The sequence below is a fragment of the Symphalangus syndactylus genome, chromosome 13, assembly GCF_028878055.3.
Source record: "Symphalangus syndactylus isolate Jambi chromosome 13, NHGRI_mSymSyn1-v2.1_pri, whole genome shotgun sequence".
Lineage (NCBI taxonomy): Eukaryota > Metazoa > Chordata > Mammalia > Primates > Hylobatidae > Symphalangus > Symphalangus syndactylus.
In genome coordinates this window covers 70,132,635-70,152,087 of record NC_072435.2, presented here as the reverse complement: position 1 = coordinate 70,152,087, position 19,453 = coordinate 70,132,635, and positions in this window count along the sequence as shown.

The window sequence follows — 19,453 nt, the reverse complement described above, 5'->3', positions numbered from 1 at the left end:
TCAATTTTGTGGTCACTTTTAGTGTAAGTGTGATGAGGTGCTGAGAAGAATGTGTATTTTGTTGATTTCATGTGGAGAGTTCTGTAGATGTCTATTAAGTCTGCTTGGTCCAGCACTGAGTTCAAGTCCTGAATATCCTTGTTAATTTTCTGTCTCGTTGATCTATCTAATATTGACAGTGGAGTGTTAAAGACTCTCGCTATTATTGTGTGGGAGTCTAAGTTTCTTTGTAAGTCTCTAAAAACTTGCTTTTTGAATCTGGGCGCTCCTGTATTGGGTGCATATATATATTTAGAATAGTTAGCTCTTCTTGCAGCATTGATCCCTTTACCATTATGTAATGCCCTTCTTTGTCTTTTTTGATCTTTGTTGGTTTGAAGTCTGTTTTATCAGAGACTAAGATTGCAACTCTTTCTTTTTTCTTTTTTTTTTTTTTGCTTTCCTTTCACTTGGTAAATATTCTTCCATCCCTTTATTTTGAGCCTATGTGTGTCTTTGCATGTGAGATGGGTCTTCTAAATACAGCACACCAAGGGGTCTTGACTCTTTATCCAATTTGCCAGTCTGTGCTTTAAATTGGGGCATTTAGCCCATTTACATTTAAGGTTAATGTTGTTATGTGTGAATTTGATCCTGTCATTATGATGCTAGCTCGTTATTTTGCCCATTAGTTGATGCAGTTTCTTCATAGTGTTAATGGACTTTATAATTTGTTATGTTTTTGCAGTGGCTGGTACTGGTTTTTTCTTCCCACATTTAGGACTTACTTCAGGAGTTCTCGTAAAGCAGGTCTGGTGGTGACAAAATCTTTCAGCATTTGCTTGTCTGTACGGGATATTATTTCTCCTTTGCTTATGAAGCTTAGTTTGGCTGAATATGAAATTCTGGGTTGAAAATTCCTTTCTTCAAGAATGTTGAATATTGGCCCCCACTCTCTTCTAGCTTGTAGGGTTTCTGCAGAGAGATCTGCTGTTAGTCTGATGGGCTTCTCTTTGTGGGTAATCCGACCTTTCTCTCTGGCTGTCCTAACATTTCTTCCATCATTTCAACCTTGGTGAATCTGAAGATTATGTGTCTTGGGGTTGCTCTTCTCTAGGAGTATCTTTGTGGTGTTCTCTGTATTTCCTGAATTTGAGTGTTGGCCTGCCTTGCTAGGTTGGGGAAGTTCTCCTGGTTTTTGAAAAGATTAACAAAATACACAGACCACTAGCCAGACTAATAAAGAAGAAAAGAGAGAAAAATCAAATAGACACAATAAAAAGATAAAGGGGATATCACCACCAATCCCACAGTTATACAATCTACCACCAGAGAATACTATAAACACCTCTAGGTGAATAAACTAGAAAATCTAGAAGAAATGGATAAATTCCTGGATACATACACTCTCCCAAGACTAAACCAGGAAGAAGTCAAATCCCTGAATAGACCAATAACAAGTTCTGAAATTGAGGCAGTAATTGACAGGCTACCAACCAAAAAAGACCAGGACCAGACAGATTCACAGCCAAATTATACCAGAGGACTAAGAGAAGCTGGCACCATTCCCTCTGAAACTATTCCAAACAATAGAAAAAGTGGGACTCCTCCCTAACTCATTTCATGAGGCCAGTATCATCCCGATACCAAAATCTGGCAGAGACACAACAAAAAAAGAAAATTTTAGGCCAATATCCCTGATGAACATTGATGTGAAAATTCTCAGTAAAATACTGGCAAACCAAATCCAGCAGCACATCCAAAAACTTATCCACCATGATCAAGTAGGCTTCATTCCTGGCATGGAAGGCTGGATCATCATGTGCAAATCAATAAACGTAATCCATCATATAAACAGAACGAATGACAAAAACCACATGATTATCTCAATAGATGCAGAAAAGGCCTTCGATAAAATTCAACACCCCTTCATGCTAAAACTCTCAATAAACCAGGTATTGATGGAACGTATCTCAAAATAATAAAAGCTATTTATGACAAACCCACAGCCAATATCATACTGAATGGGCAAAAGCTGGAAGCATTCCCTTTGAAAACCAGCACAAGACAAGGATGCCCTCTCTCACCACTTCTATTCGATATAGTATTGGAAGTTCTGGCCAGGGCAATCAGGCAAGAGAAACAAATATAGTGTATTCAAATAGGAAGAGAGGAAGTCGAATTGTCTCTTTTTGCAGGTGACATGATTGTATATTTAGAAAACCCCATCATCTCAACCCCAAATCTCCTTAAGCTGATAAGCAACTTCAGCAATGTCTCAGGATACAAAATCAATGTGCAAAAGCCACCAGCATTCCTATACACCAATAGTAAAGAGCCAACTCATGAGTGAATTCCCATTCACAATTGCTACAAAGAGAATAAAATACCTAGGAGTCCAACTTACAAGGGATGTGAAGGACCTCTTCAAAGGGAGCTACAAACCGCTGATCAAGGAAATAAGAGAGGACACAAACAAACCGAAAAACATTCCATGCTCATGGATAGAAAGAATCAATATTGTGAAAATGGCCATACTGCCCAAAGTTATTTACAGATTCAATGCTATTCCCATCAAGCTACCATTGACTTTCTTCACAGAATTAAAAAAAACTACTTTAAATTTCATATGGAACCAAAAAGAAACCATATAGCCAAGACAATCCTAAGCAAAAAGAACAAAGCTGAAGGCATCATGGTTCCTGATGTCAAACTATACTATAAGGCTACAGTAAACACAACAGCAGGGTATTGGTACCAAAACAGATATATAGACCAATGGAACAGAACAGAGGCCTCAGAAATAATGCCACACACCTACAACCATCTGATCTTTGACAAACCTGACAAAAACAAGCAATGGGGAAAGGATTCCTTATTTAATAAATGGTGGGAAAACTGGCTAGCCACATGCAGAAAACTGAAACTGGACCCCTTTCTTACTCCTTATACAAAAATTGACTCTAAATGTATTAAAGACTTAAACGTAAGACCTAAAACAATCACAACCCTAGAAGAAAACCTGGGCAATACCATTTAGGACACAGGCATGGGCCAAAACTTCATGATTAAAACACCAAAAGCAATGGTAACAAAAGCCAAAATAGACAAATGGGATCTAATTAAACTAAAAAGCTTCTGCACAGCAAAATAAACTATCATCAGAGTGAAAAGGCAACCTACAAAATGGGAGAAAATTTTTGCAAACTATCTATCTGACAAAGGGCTAATATCCAGAATCTACGAGGAACTTAAACAAATTTACAAGAAAAAAAAACCATCAAAAAGTGGGTGAAGGAAATGAACAGACACTTCTCAAAAGAAGACATTTATGCAGCCAACAAACATGAAAAAAAGCTCATCATCACTGCTCATCAGAGAACTGAAAATCAAAACCACAATAAGATACCATCTCACACCAGTTAGAATGGTGATCATTAAAAAGTCAGGAAACAACAGATGCTGGAGAGGATATGGGGAAATAGGAACACTTTTACACTGTTGGTGGAAGTGTAAATTAGTGGAAGACAGTGTGGCGATTCCTCAAGGATCTAGAACTAGAAATACCATTTGACCCAGCAATCCCATTACTGGGTATATACCCAAAGGATTATAAATCATCCTACTATAAAGATACATGCACACGTATGTTTATTGCAGCACTGTTCACAATAGCAAAGACTTGGAACCAACTCAAATGCCCATCAATGATAGACTGGATAAAGAAAATGTGGCAAACATACACCATGGAATACAATGCAGCCATAAAAAAGGGTGAGTTTATGTCCTTTGCAGTGATATAGATGAAGTGGAAATCATCATTCTCAGCAAACTAACACAGGAACAGACAACCAAACACCACATATTCTCACTCATAAGTGGGAGCTGAACAATGAGAACATATGGACGCAGGGAGGGGGAATATCACACACCATTTAGGAGTCCAACTTACAAGGGGTGGGGGGCTAGGGGAAGGATAGCATTAGGTGAAATACCTAATGCAAATGATAGGTTGATGGGTGCAGCAAATCACCATGGCACATGTATACTTATGTAACTAACCTGCACATTCTGCACATGTATCCCAAAACTTACAGTGTAATTTGAAAAAAAAGAAAAAAAAAGAAAGTAGCAATGAAAGAGGTGGAAGTTATGTTCAAAAAAGAAATTGTTGAGTGCAAAATCTCACAATTTGGTATAGTTTTTAAGTTCTTAGGTATCAGTGGATCATTAGGAGCCAAAATTAAACTGAAATGGATTGAAAGAATAAAACCTTTTTTCTATGGGAGTAGAAAAGGTATTTTGGGGACAAGGCCAACTTAAGTGTCCTTGGACACTTAGAGCAGCTTAGAAATTAATAGAACAGTAGGAGTGGATATCAATGGAAGTACATTAGGATTTAGACCATGAATTGATGTAGGAAAGGGAGAATAGGTATGAGTAACTGAAAATTATGAGTCTGACTTCACAGATCACAAGAGAGAACTTGGCAGTATGCCTCTTCGTAAGTAACTCCCGTTTCAATTTGTACTTTATTCAGACTGTATTTGTATGGTCTTTAGTATTTGTCTTTTTTCTTACATTATAAATGTATCCTACCTTATTATATACATTGTATAGCAAAATAGCATTTTGCTTTAAAATTAATCTAGTTTTTTTTTGTAAACCTTTGATGGATAAAGTAACTGATACTCTGACTCAGCTTGGTCTGTATTTTTAAATTTTAACTTAGGGGCTTTGAGGACTATGCTTATAAATATTAGTAAAATGTGTATTAAAATTGCTCTATAGAGTGGCTTGAAATATATCACAAAGTTTTTATCATAATGAAAATGATGCATTCTACTATACACCTCAAAGCATTGTGAAGATTAAATGAGTGAATATATGTAAAGCACTTGTAACAATACCTGACATCTTATAATCCTTCCAGAATATTAGTGGATATTTTTCTTAATATTCACGCTATTTTCATGAGGAATCGAAAACTCTTTTTGGAGAATAGTTATTCTAAGGGAAGGAATTGTTGTTCTCAATACATTCTGTTGTTGTTAGACAAATTTTCTCAGCTTAGCAATCACATGGGCTCATGTTTGAAATACAGAAGAAGAAGAGGCTGTATGTAAATACCTGCAAAACATCAGAACATTAAAGTTTAGCACCTATTCTATAAGAATGCAACATAAAAGATCAACATTTTTCTCACTTACAGCTCAGGACATAGCATAAGGCTATCACTAAGAACTCCAGATAACAAGGGACCGCATAGGTGATTCTAGGAGTTTCCCAGTATCAGCAAAGAAAGTGATAGCACTTGGTATTAGGAACTGGGGTTGGCAGTGAAATTTATAGGGACAGAAGAGGGCGATGTTGGCAGATCAGGAAGTATGTCTAACATCTCACAGTGGGCAGCAGCGGCCACCATTTTCAAATAGGTTTCACAAAGAGCCTTGGGAGAAAAACCACACTGAAAGCAGACAAAATGAAAAAAGAAAAAGCCAGAAGATACATACCACATACACCCTCACACACACAAACACACACACACCTTGTCACTTCTATAGGTTTTACGTAAGAGAAGCTTTCAGGGAGATGTGGCTTATTATTGCTAGCTTCACTATTTCTATGCCGAGGTTTAGTGCTGTAGCTGAGATAGGATAGGTATGCCTTAAACTCTGCACCCATGTCTTCCTCATCAAATGACGATACAAATCACCCATAAGTCCACTGTTTTTTTAATTGTTATTTTGTTGTTTTATCTTTTTTTTATTTTATTTTATTTTATTTTATTTTGAGTTAGGGTCTTTCTCTGTCATCCAAGCTGGAGCGAAGTGGCACTATCTCAGCCCATTGTAACCTCTGCCTCTGGTTCTCCAACCATCCTCTCATCTTAGCCTCCCAGATAGCTGGGACAGCAAGTGTGTATCACCATGCCCAGTTTATTATTATTTTTTTAATTTTTGTAGGGATGGGATTTCACCATATTGTCCAGGCTGCTCTCAAACTCCTGATCTCCCACTATTTATTTTTAATTAAATAAAATTTAAATGCAACATAAATACATTTGCTTTTATTAGCAACTACCTTTAAACATTTGGTGGGTACGATTATCACCTTTATTATAAATCCAAACAGGTATTTCTTTCTCTCTGTTAATATACATTTTTTTATATTTATATGCAGCAACATAAAAACAAAATATTTTTAAAAGGAATCATTTTAAAAGAAACATTATTTTATTATTTAAATATTATTTAAAAGAAATAATGTCATACAATTTAATCTGCTGTCTCTAATGTTTATTGAAAAACTATATCACAGAAAACTTGTCTGTATATTCATTTAATAATTCTATAAGATCCTACTGTAAGGATGTGCCAACAGATATTCAACTAATTTTTACATTATTCTATCACAAATGATGCTGTAATAAATATCATTGTATGTATATTTTCATGTACATGTGCTATTACACTCTTTGAAGCTGAACAGGATATTTTATGTTTCGATAGTATTTAACAGATAACTATTTGCATGTACCAATTTATATTTCACTCTAAAGTTTATGGGTAGAGGGTTTTCTAATTTTCCACTTCATTTTCTCCTATTTTTCTAAGCAAAATGGCTTCAAAGGTTTATAGGGAGTTGCATGTTGAGAAAGAATTGGACTCTATTATTAACATATGACAGAGAGAGCTGGGGTCAGAATATACCCTTATGACCTGGGAGAAAGTCTGGAGCATGGTTTGTGATGTCCAAGGCAAAAAATTGGAAGGAGCCCATCTTGGGAAGAGCTGAGCTCTCAGAAACTCACGAACCATCTAGAGCAACCATCATCCAGGTATGTTGGTACCAAATCTGCCTGATCCTGAAAAAGCCAAAAATAAATCAAATGTTCCTCTCTCTTCCCAGGTCTGTGGTATTACAAAAACAGTAGGGGAAAGAAAGACTGGCAGCCTGGTGGTCTTGTTGAAGGCTTTTAAGATCCTATGAGAGTACAGTCACCAAGCCCCTGCAGCTGATTGCAGCTCTCATCTCAGGCTTGTCAGTTGCATGAGTCAACACATTCACATTCGTAGTTCAATTCAGTTGAATTGTGTTTTCTGTTACCAATGTCCAAATAATTTCTCACAATGCAAGGCTCCTTTCTTGGCAACCTCTAGGGGAATCTAGGAGATACAGAGGAACTTGATGCTTAGCCCATCCAGCAAACACATCAGCTGACCCCTTCAGAATTCCACCTGCCTCCTGGGGCATTGCCACAATAGTTCCTGACTGTGGAAGAAATCATGTCCACTTTCCCTTACTCAAGATCCAGCACTGATCACCTTAAACCTCTCTATCAATCCAGAAATATCCCACACCAGACTTCATTTCTTCCCTTTCCAGAATATCCAGCTAAGTTCCTTCTTAAACTGGATCAAGCAGTTTAAGTGCCTAATAACTTTTTTTAAGGGGTGGGAAGGGCACAAGAAACACAAAGCCATTTACAATCCCTGGGGCCAAAAGCCCAAAACTTAGAAGAAAGGAGGGCAAAACTTGCTTTCTTTCCACTGGAGTATCCTCTGTCAATGGAGACAGCAATCAACAGCTTGGTCAAATATCCTGTGACAAATGTAAATGACCTTAAAGCAGGCTAAGGAGGAAATTGGCACTTACTGTCATTTTGAGCCCTGATTTCTTCCCTCACTGAGTAACTTCCACATGCCCTAAACATGAGTAATAATCAGCCCACCTCCAGACTCTTCCAAAAGAAGAAACCACATGCCCATAAACTGTCCCTTGGCCTCTAGTAAAAAGCAAACATTTTCCTTATAATCACAGAAAAACAACAGGAAAATTTTAGCTTAGGCCCCCATGGATAATGGAGGTTTTAGAAAACCATCCTAAAAATTAGTCTTTTCCCTATTATGGGCCTCCATGGTAGGTACAATAATGGCTCTCCCTCTAAAACGTCCCTCATCCTAATCTTCAGAACCTCTGGCTATGTTACTGTGTTAGTCAGAGTTCTCCAGAGAGACAGAACCAACAGGATATATGTATATACGAAGGGGAGTTTATTAAGGAGAATTCACTCACACGATCACAAGGTGAAGTCCCAAGTTAGGTCGTCTGTAAGCTGAGGAGCAAGGAAGCCAGTAGTGGCTCAGTCCAAGTCCCAAAGCCCAAAAAGTAGGGAAGCTGACAATGCAGCCTTCAGTCTGTGGCCAAAGACACAAAAGCCCCTGGCAAACCACAGGTGTAAGTCCAAGAATCCAAAGGCTGAACAACCTGGAGTCTGATGTCCAAGGGCAGGAAGCATTCACCACAGGAGAAAGATGAAAACCAGAAGACTCAGCAAAAGCCAGCTTACGCCACCTGCTTTTTCAAGCTGCACTGGCAGCCGACCAGATGGTGACCACCCACATTGGGGGTGGGTCTACCTCTCCCAGTCCACTGACTCAAATATTAATCTCCTTTGGCAACACCCTCACAGACACACCCAGGAACAATACTCTGCATCCTTCAATTCAATCAGGTTAACACTTAATATTAACCATCACAGTTACCTTTCATGGCAAAAGGGGACTTTGTAGATGTGATTAAGAATCTTAAGATAGAGAGATTATCCTGTGTTACATAAGTGGACCGAATGTATTCATAAGGGCTTTATAAAATTGAGGCAGCAGGATTAAGACCAGAGGAGAAACATTAAAAGAAAAGCAGAGGTCAGAGTGATTCAGTGTCAGAAGAATTAAAACCTCTGTTGTCTTTAGAGATGGAGGAAAGAGACCATGAGTCATTGGATGCATGAAGCCTCCTGAAATTGAAAAGGACAGGGAATTGGAATCTCCTCTTGAGTTTCTAGAAGGAACACAATCCTGCCAACCCATTTTGAACTACAGACCATAAGAACTTTAAGATAATAAATCGGTGTCATTTTAAGCTACTACAGCTGTGGTAATTTGTTATAGCAGCAGAAGCAACAACACTCAACAGATAGAGCCCCTGGCTTAAAGTAGGGGCTTATGGCAGATTCTGGAAAAGTTTCTAGGTTAAAGCCGCCTCAGAGGCTGCCTCCAGGAATATAATTTCCCTACACACCAGAGAGTAATTCACGGTCCAAGAAGTTAAGCTCTGGGATACTTTTGCTTTCTACATCCATTCATGCCTTTTGGTTGCCCTGACCTTACGTGTGGGGCATAGGGGTGGATTTTGTTTATTTCCAGGGAGACTTGTTCTCTCATGTTCAATGTTAGAGGCGACTACAGAAGCACAACTCTGTACATGGTTAATGATGTTTCTGGGTTTGTACACATTATGAGCTCTGAGATCACAAGGATTTAAACACTTTCCAGCCAAATATGTCCTAATTTCTGCCACCACTATTCAGCTAATGAGCTTTTCTGCATTTATGAGTCTTTCTGTTGTTTTGATGTGCAAGATTTGGAATCGGGTAAGGAAATCATAGTGCCAAAGCACGCATATCCTGGGGAATCATTCCTGGATACTCCCCCATCCTCATTTGGGATAGGTCTCAAATTAGCCCCCTTAAGTGTGTAGATCCGTCCCATGATTTCATCTCTTATGTTTCTCTGGAGATATGTGATGACTTGGGATCTGGGAATGAATTGGCTTGTGATTCAAGTATAGTCAGTCCACACTTGAAATCCAGCACCTCTCTCAATGTGAAATTTTTGAGCCTCAGACACACAGGAAACATTGCCACTCGGGCACTTGGGAATCACATCCCTTAAGTTCTCAGTCCTGGGTGTTTTTACATATTGCTTAACTAATTGACTCTGAACTTCAATTTGGGAAAGTCAAATAAAATGTTAGATTTGTAACATAGTTAAGTATGTTATTAAGAGTGAAATCAAATTTTTTCAGGCTGCGGGCTTGCTCTATTAGCCTGCTTTACTCAGAAAGAGCTAAAGATTGCTTTTCTAGGCCCATGAGCTGGCAAATGTGACCGGGTGAAGAGTATGGGGTGGAGGCAGGATAATTTCTCTGTATCTTTAGGCAAATTATGCACAAAGAGCAAGATTTGACATTTTGTCATCAAACATGGCTAGGAGTCAGGGTGGGACGGTGCAGGGTGTTGTGCACAGCCATGAAGCTATTCTGTTCTGTGTTCTGATCCTGACTAATCGCTTATGAGCCCCTGTAACTTAGGGTAGCTCAGTTATCTTGCTGGTGCTTCACGTCCTTCATATAACTCAACTGGTGTAAACAGAACATCTACCTCATAATATTATTAAGAAGATTCAATGAGTTAATGTATGTAAAATTCTTAGTGTATGGTAATATATTTGTGCTTTCATTTATTAACATGATAGTGGAATGGGAGGGTGGCTATGAATGGAGGAAAGAATACCGACATTGAACCTGAGCATTTTATTTTTATTTTTATTTTTTATTTTTATTTTTTTTATTATTATACTTTAAGTTTTAGGGTATATGTGCACAATGTGCAGGTTTGTTACATATGTATCCATGTGCCATGTTGTTTTGCTGCACCCATTAACTTGTCATTTAGCATTAGGTATATCTCCTAATGCTGTCCCTCCCCCCTTCCCCCACCCCACAACAGGCCCCGGAGTGTGATGTTCCCCTTCCTGTGTCCATGAGTTCTCATTGTTCAATTCCCACCATTTTAATTAAACCACATTAACAGTTGGAGGTCCTGCTTTTGAATAAAGAGTCTCAGCTAGGGCATCTACTTTTATTCATTAATTATATTCATTTTTATTGAATTCTTATGTTTCAGACCCTGTTCTAGGGCTCCTTGTACCTTACATGGTAGTGGGCTAAATTCAAATTAGAATGAGAAAAGATTAATAAATTTATACAATTATATAACCAGTTTCTTTTGCAATTGGAGTTACCTGGCAAACACCTCTGAATGACTTTTTTTCTAACAACTCAAGGTCAATCCACATTTCAAAAGTGCACTTATGCAAGTTTGAAAAACCGAATTCCTCAATAATCCTGGCATAGGATAAATTTCAATGGGTAATATTATTAACAAAATAGAAGAGTTTGAAAATATTTTAAAAATGGGACCCTAATACAAAATCTACATACCAGCTATGGGTATAGATCTCTTTAGTTCTGAAGAGAAACTGACAGGAAATTTTCAAATCATGGCACTAAAGTTCTTATTCTCCAGAGTTACACTTGAGAATAAATTATTGGGTTGTAGGTCTTACAATCCTTTTTTTTTTAAAAGATGATTCTCTGTAAAAGTTATTTTTATAGCTCAGAGTTTTAAATTAAAGGCTGTAGAGTATCCCAATTTTATGATAATAAAGATTTTAGGCAAGTAAATGCCCAAAGGCAAATGATGAAATTTCACCTTTTGCAAGGGGTGCAAGGCCTATTACCCAGTTCACAAGGTAAGTTTAGCCCCTTAATATGCTTCACTTAACATTCATGTTTAACAGAGAAAATTTGCCACTGTGCAAATATGAAGCACATTTTTATTCTTACATTGCAGAATACATTGCAGAGAGAACTTCAGCCTTGCCTAAATCTCTAAATTCAATAGAATATTATTTAAGTCTAAAATAAGTCTCTCCTTAGAATAAGTTGTCTTCCACCTACAGAAACTTACACCCTTGTTATAATTACTTCAGTACTAACAACTCCTCCTCTTAACACTCAAAGTGTGTGGGTTTTGAAAAGGCAGCACACAAACCTGATACTTTTAAAAGGAATCTATTAATAGCAACATAATATTTTTCTTCTTCCAGATGCCCATGTACCATCACTTACTTTTATTTTTTCCTTCTATTACTGACTATTTCCTCTAAATATTCAGCATGTATATATTGCTTATTCTAAACTGAATCTATAAGTCAGAAATTTATTCTTTAGCTTTACCATTCATGCAAATTCCTAAGACCAAATTGTAAAAGGTGCAAGATCTAGATGACTTCATATAGATGTTAAACTTTATTGTAAACTGGCTTCTTATTACATCAACAAAAATCTTCTCAAATTTTATGAGTTTTAGATTTTTTGTGAATAAAAGGATGTTAATAGTGACTACTATTTAATGAGTGCTTATTACTTAATGCCAAATACAGTTCTAAGTGCTTAACATTTTTAAATCATTTGGTTATTACACCCTGATGAGACAGTTGTGGTATTTGATCTGCTTCAAAGCTTTAAAAGTGTGGTATGGGTTTAAATTACCTGATAACAAAAGTTTAAATGAATGTTGATGTATTCATAATTTTTTTAAAAGCTCGAGAATCCCAGTAATGTCTACTGCTCAATTTAGGCAAAATGACAGATCCTGGCAAGACATAAAAATCTCCTGTAGAGAAAAATTAAGAAGAAATATCAAAATATTTTTACAAGAAAATTTAACTGCTGAATTCCATACGTTGGCTTCTATCAGTTTGGCTCATTTAAAAGGAAATATACTTTTATCTTGGATTGACAATAGAGAAATGATTGAACTGTTGAAAAATTTTACCAACATTTCATTTTGCCTTTGCCTGATCATTGAGATTATGCAAAATTTTCAGTGACAGTTTAGAAAAATACATATTGGTAGAAAACTCATAAAAATGGTTGTAAATACTAATTTTCATAATATGCTGTCTCATGGCACTGAACATTAGTTCAAATGCACAAGGAAGAAAAGATAATTGGATTAAGGTTTAAAGAAAACAGGTAGTAAGCAAGTGACAAATACAGTGATGAGAACACTCACCTAATACAGCACTTCTGTAGTTCAGTAAGCTTTCATTCTCACTGCTTTGTGAAGAAAGTGAATTTAAGATATATAGATTCAGGTCAACCATGAACATATAAATTGTGCCCTGCACAGGGTTAAGCCAAAAGTTCCTCTAAACAAGTTCTTTGAGTATGATTGCATTATTCCTGAGGAAAGCTATGCTTTTTTTCTAATTCACCTTCCCATAGTGGGTGGGGGCGGGGTGCCCTTTTTCGCGTTTTTTGGTTTGTTTTGTTTGTTTGTTTGCTTGCTTGCTTGCTTTTGAGACAGGGTCTCGCTCTGTGGCCAGGCTGAGGTGCAGTGGTGGAATCTCGGCTCACTACAACCTGCACCTCCCAAGCTTAAGCGATCCTCCCACCCCAGGCTCCTGAGTAGCTGGGACCACAGGCCCAGGGCCACAACGCCCTGGTAAATTTTTCTGTTTTTAGTAGAGACAGGGTTTTGCTATTCTTGCCAGGCTGGTCTCAAACTCCTGGACTCAAGAGATCTGCCTACCTTGGCTTTCCAAAGTGCTGGGATTTCAGGCAGGAGCCACCGCACCTGGCCCTGGGATGTCCTTCTCTTTTCTCTTTTTTCTTTCTTCCCTTCCTTCCTTCCTTCCTTCCCTCCCTCCCTCCCTCCCTCCCTCCCTGCCTCCTTCCTTCCTTCCTTCCTTCCTTCCTTCCTTCCTTCCTTCCTTCCTTCCTTCCTTCCTTCCTTTCTCTCTTTTCTTTCTTTCCCTCTCTTTTCTCTCTCTCTCCCTCTTTTTTTTTTCTTTCTTTTTTATTTTTTTTTGACAGAGTCTGGGTCTGTCACCTAGGCTGCAATGCAGTGGAACAATCTTGGCCCACTACAACCTCCACTTCCCAGGTTCAAGTGATTCTCCTGCCTCAGCCTCTGGAGTAGCAGAGATTACAGGCATGCACCACCACGCCCAGTTAATTTCTATATTTTTAGAAGAGATGGGATTTCACCATGTTGGCAAGGCTGTTCTTGAACTCCTGATATTAAGTGATCTGTTCGCCTTGGCTTCCCAAGGTGGGAACACCCATTTCTAATTCCTCAAAGGAGCCTTTACCCAGTAGTAGCAGCCTTAAATATGTGGGCTGGCAAAACATTTTGCAAATATTTTTTAAATATTAAAGTTATTGTTGCACAAGTATTTTGCAGGTCATACTAGAGTTCCTAGGGAAAAAGTAAAGGATGGTAGACCCAAAGACCAAAGGTTCATAATTGAGTCCAAGCGTCCGCCTCAACTCTGATTCTGGCAAAGTGCCTAATTTCCATTTAAGGAGTTATTTATCCAAAATTATTAATACATTATCATTTTATTCTTTAAATTTTTAGATTCAGGGATTGATTTTCAGTGTTGGCATTCAAATTATCTCAGGAAGTATATGATCTAAGTGTTTCCCACAGTCTTTGATATTCCTGACACGTTTTTACACTGACATAGTAGTTAAGTTCCATTCCTGGGTCATCTCACGCACAGAACTTACTGATCTTTGTATTTATGAAAGGAAACTGCACACTAGAGACATACTACAGAAATGACTAACCGGTGACACTGTAACTATCTAAAATTATGGTAAAGATATGGGATATACTTTCAATAAAATGCATTAAATAATTCAGAAGTCAAGAGGTGGAATGCTGTTTCTAGTTTGGAGGAGGCATCTTGGAGCAGTCAGTGGCATCACTGGGCATGAGGTATTTCAGCATTTGATGTTCATATATTATGATCTTTTCTGGGCATATAATGATGAATAAATAAAAAGTGAATAAGAAAATGCTAATGCTAAGTTCTGCAAAATTAAACCTCAGGTTTAAAAAACAAAATGTGTCTTTATAAGAATCTAAGTAAATTTTAATGTAGACTTAATGCTAAAGTGAGACATTATTTCGTAACAAGATATATTTAAGGCTAACCTTTGAACTATTCTACTGTGCTACATTGCTTTGGTGGTTTCAGTTCACTGTTTACATAATACTGACAGAATAACATTTGAATGAGATTAAAGTAGGATTTGCTTGATGTCTTTTTGTCTGTAGGTATTTAAGGGATAACCAAGCACAGAACATTTTGGGTAGACCACATAATCTATTTAATATAGGGCCATTTTGCCTGTATAGTCCAGTATTTTATCATGAAACTATTCCCAGGGGTGAAACATAACCCGTTTCTAGAGTAATAGAGTGTAGAGGAAATGAGATAAGATTAAAAAGGCAAGTTCTATTGAGTGAAATGAAAGGATGTCAAGTACACATGAATGTATCCACTAATATTTGTTAAAATTTTAAAAGTAAACATTTGTTAATTGTGACAATGATTAAATAGCATTTCTTTTCCTGTCAGCATTCAGTGAAATGAATGCAGTTTCTGTTTATGTTATAAAAGTGCATGCATATATCAACATCATAATTCAAAAAACATAGAAAAACATATTTATTTCATTAAAATTTATTAATTCCTTAGGTACAATTGTCCTTTGTGAAAGGAAGATAAGTATGCCTTTCTTTTTCTTCACAACTTTTTTTTCCATTATGTTTTTGGTCATCGAATTCAGTTCCATTGGGGTGATCAGTTGGTAGGGGGCAAATCTCCTTGTTTAAGATGAAGTAGACTGTCACTTGAAGTGGGAAAATAAACAATTACCCAGATAGAAAATGTTTATGCATTTGAAGTATTTTCCTGAAATTTGAAAAATGTATAAAGCCAAAGTATATGTACTAAGATAATGGCACATGCTATCAATGCCTTTATATTTAAATAATTTTGTCTTTTTCCCTAGTCAAATCAACTCAACCTTATTTACTCATCAATGATTTAATACTTACATAATGACATTATAAATGAAGTTGCCAAGTAAATAAACTAAATAACTCCTTCTAGTCCTTTGCAACAGGACAAAAACATTGAAAAGCAAGCCTACATTCAAATACACAAATTATAAAGGGTACTAAATCATCATAATAAAGATCCCCTCTTCCAATGTGAGTTGCACCATAGTATGTGTTTGTTTCAACAGGAAGCTTGTACTGTTTTTTGAAAGAGACAATTTCTAAGATACAGGAATTATGATGAGAATTGTGGGAACAGTGACAAAAAGTGAGGGATAATATAGGGCATAATTCTATGTACGTGTGGCCAGGAGCTCTTCACTGCTTCTTTTCCACTGGCAGAATGGTCTACTCTGAGGGTTTCTTGCTACCTTAAAATGAGGACATAATCATAAATATATCAAAAGACAATTTGATGAAGTATATTTTGGAGAAAATGTTTATGATTCTTCTACTCAGGTTTCCAACCTCTCCTGAGAGAACACTTTTAGGCTTCCAGATAGGATGAGGCATAGTATACTGCTGAGGCCCCAACAGTCATTGACTTGACACTAATGTGGTCTGTCCTCCTGCTTACCATGGAAGTTGCCTTCTGTTTTCTAATAATGGCTATAGTTTCTCCCCAGTGGTACTTCCATATCCTAGGCATAGAGCTTCTACAATCCCCATCCACCTGAGGAAAGCCCTGAAGTTATGCCCTTTCTGTGCCTAGGTGAATAAATTTTAATCAGTGAGAAGGTAACATTAGAAAAATGTATTTTAGCCTTAAGTCAATGCCACATGTAAGCATCCAATTATACCCATGATAAGACAGATAATGCTAAAATTTTCTACTGGTACCCTCTGTCTATTCAATTGGTTCAGAATCTGGAAAAGAAGATGGATGGGTGATTATGTACCCTTCTCAAACCCCTCCAAAAGTTTAACAAGACAGCAAATTTCATTTGCTAGGAAAATCTACATACCTATAGATGTGTCACAATATTTTCATACTAGAAAAGGAAAAGATGCCACTCTTTTCCAAACTTAAGAAACAATTCTAATGGCAAATGCTAAATCTCCTGCATTTAGACACAAATGTCAATAAGAAATATTAAGAATAAATTATAAATTTATATCACATTTAAAAAATTCCATTAAAAGTGAGCAAAAAAACATGAATAGGTATTTTTGCAGAAGAAGGCATAAAAATCACCACGAAACATCTGAAACAATGTTCAACATCATTAATCATCAGAGAAATTGCAAATTAAATCAAAAGGTGATATCATCTTACACCAGTCAGATAGCTATTATTAAAAAGAGAAAAATAACAGACATTGGTGCGAATAAGAAGAGGGAATGCTTATAAAATGTTGGTGGGAATGTAAATTAGTATAGCCTCTATGGAAATCTGTATGGAGATTTCTTGAGTAACTAAAAATAGAACTATCCTTCAGTGCATCATTCCTATTACTGGGTATCTATCCAAAGGAAAATAAATCATTATACCAAAAAGATACCTCCACTTGTATGCTTATCAAGCCACTTCTATGCTTATAATAGTAAAGATGTGGAATCAACCTAAAAGTCCATCAACAGATGATTGGGTAAGGAAAATGTATATATACAAAGTGGAATACTATTCAGTCATAAAAAAGAATTCATGTCCTTTGCAATGACATGGATGGAATTAGAAGCCATTATCTTAACTGAAACAACTCTGAAACATAAAGACAAATACCACATATTCTTACTTATTAGCAGGAGCTAAATAATATCTACACATAGACATAAAATGTGGACTGATAGATATTTGAGACTAGAAGAGTGGGGTAGTGGAAGGGGAGTGGATGATAAGACATTACTTAATGGGTACAATATACATTATTTGGGTGATGGATACACTAAAAGCCAGGACTTCACTACTAGGCAAAATATCTGTGTAGCAAAATTGCCCTTGTACCCCTTAAATATATATATATGTGTGTGTGTGTATATATATGTGCATATATATTTATGTATATATGTATTTATGTATACATATATATTTATGTGTGTTTGTGTGTGTGTGTGTGTGTGTGTGTGTATATATACATATATACACATAAAAAACCCTCTAACTTTGAAGAAAATGTATTTTTATTCCTGGACCAATATTATAGAAACTTTGTATCCAAAAAATGATACAACATCAAACTGAGTGAGTCTGCCAAAGGTTGAGTGCTGTACGCGTGACGGAATGTTGGAGCATCCTCGGAGTGGGTTTCCTTGGAAACTCTTGTTTTGTGATGTAGTGGCATTCAAGGCCAGCTGTGTACTAAAGCAAGAGACACAATAACCATGCCATTAGGAGTTGAGTTAGGGATGTAATAATGGTGCCTGAATGAATCTGTCTGAAATTTTTAAAATAGTTATTACAAAATAGTAAAATATTTATTGGTGTTAATGTTAGGGAAGGGCATAATATTCCTGCATGAAATTTCAGATACATGTTGTGGTGCCTTCTCTGCTGTGGCAAATATCAGATTCAGAAATGATCACAAAGGATATATCTGAAGTTGGTTTGTGCAGGAAGTAGAAAAAAATAACAAAAGGAAAACACAGTTTGGCAAGTTTTGCTTATTACTACCCAAAGTTAAGAGCCATATTGGGAGCAATAAATTTGTTACCTGAGAGGATAATTATACCAGCAATCAAATGGAATGATTTCTCATGGTATGAAAATAGGCTCTCAATGAATATTTAATATATTAATAAATATTAAATTATGCAAATCCAAGAAAATCACACTTACACTACTTGAGAATCCAGTACTGTGGCTTGAGTAAGTTTCAAAATGCAAAGATTAGCAAATACATGCAAACATATACTTGCTCAAATGCAATAAAGGAACACATAGCTAAAGAAACAGAGGAAGAAGATATTGTCAAAACGGTTTATTCCTAGGAGATAGGAGAATATTTTTGAAAGGTTATTGACATCAAAATTTAATAAAATGCAGATTCAATAAAATGACATACAGGATGAGATAATAAAAAAACAGATTTAGATGAATTTAGAAATCTCTGATAGGCATCCAAAATAATTTTTTGAAAAGAGGTGAATAAGATAAGAAAGGGGCTTACTCGGAATTAGAGTTCAATGAAACAATAAAAACTGCGTTAGAACCAGTGTATCTCCTCTGAATAGGAATCTAAAGTATCTTTTTTTAAAAGTCCCTATCTTTCTCTTCATCCTCAGTGATGAAAAAGGAATTGCTATGGGAAATTTGAGATCATTAATGGGGCTCTCTTTTTAGTGGATGAGTCACTGTAGTTTGGCTCTTCTCTTCCACCTTTTTATTTGTTGTCTTTGGACTAGCGATAGACAGATGGCTCTGCACAGAGATGGAGGCCTGGCTATCTCTTTTTCCCTGCTTCATTCTCTTCTCCCACTTGAGAAGATAACCCATTGCTCCATTTAAGGGCTCTACTATAGTTGTAAAATTTTTAAAAAGGTCTGCATTCTTTCTGATTGTGATGGATATATTAGACTATCATTTTCTCTCAAATCCTAAAAAGATCTTAAAATTGTTTTGTGCATTTAGGGATAGGGAAAGTGAAAAAGACAGTGCAACTTTCAGAGTCTGTTTTTGTCTTATATTTCTTTAGTATGCCTTATTTTTCTATATAACTATATGTAGAATATATATGATAGCTATGTTTGTATGTGTGCATATATAACATAGCTGTAGTCTTACCTGCCTTAGTTACCTAGCCCAGGAAATACTCCAATTTTATTTCCATCAAGGCAAGAGTATAAAAAAGGATGGCTAAGGAAGAGCTATGTTGCATATGAGAACACTGGGAACCTCTCCAAATGTGCAGAGGAATTGAACAAAGACAAAAATATGGAGAGAGATGACAGCTATATGATAGAGGATAGCGTCTGGAGAAACTACCT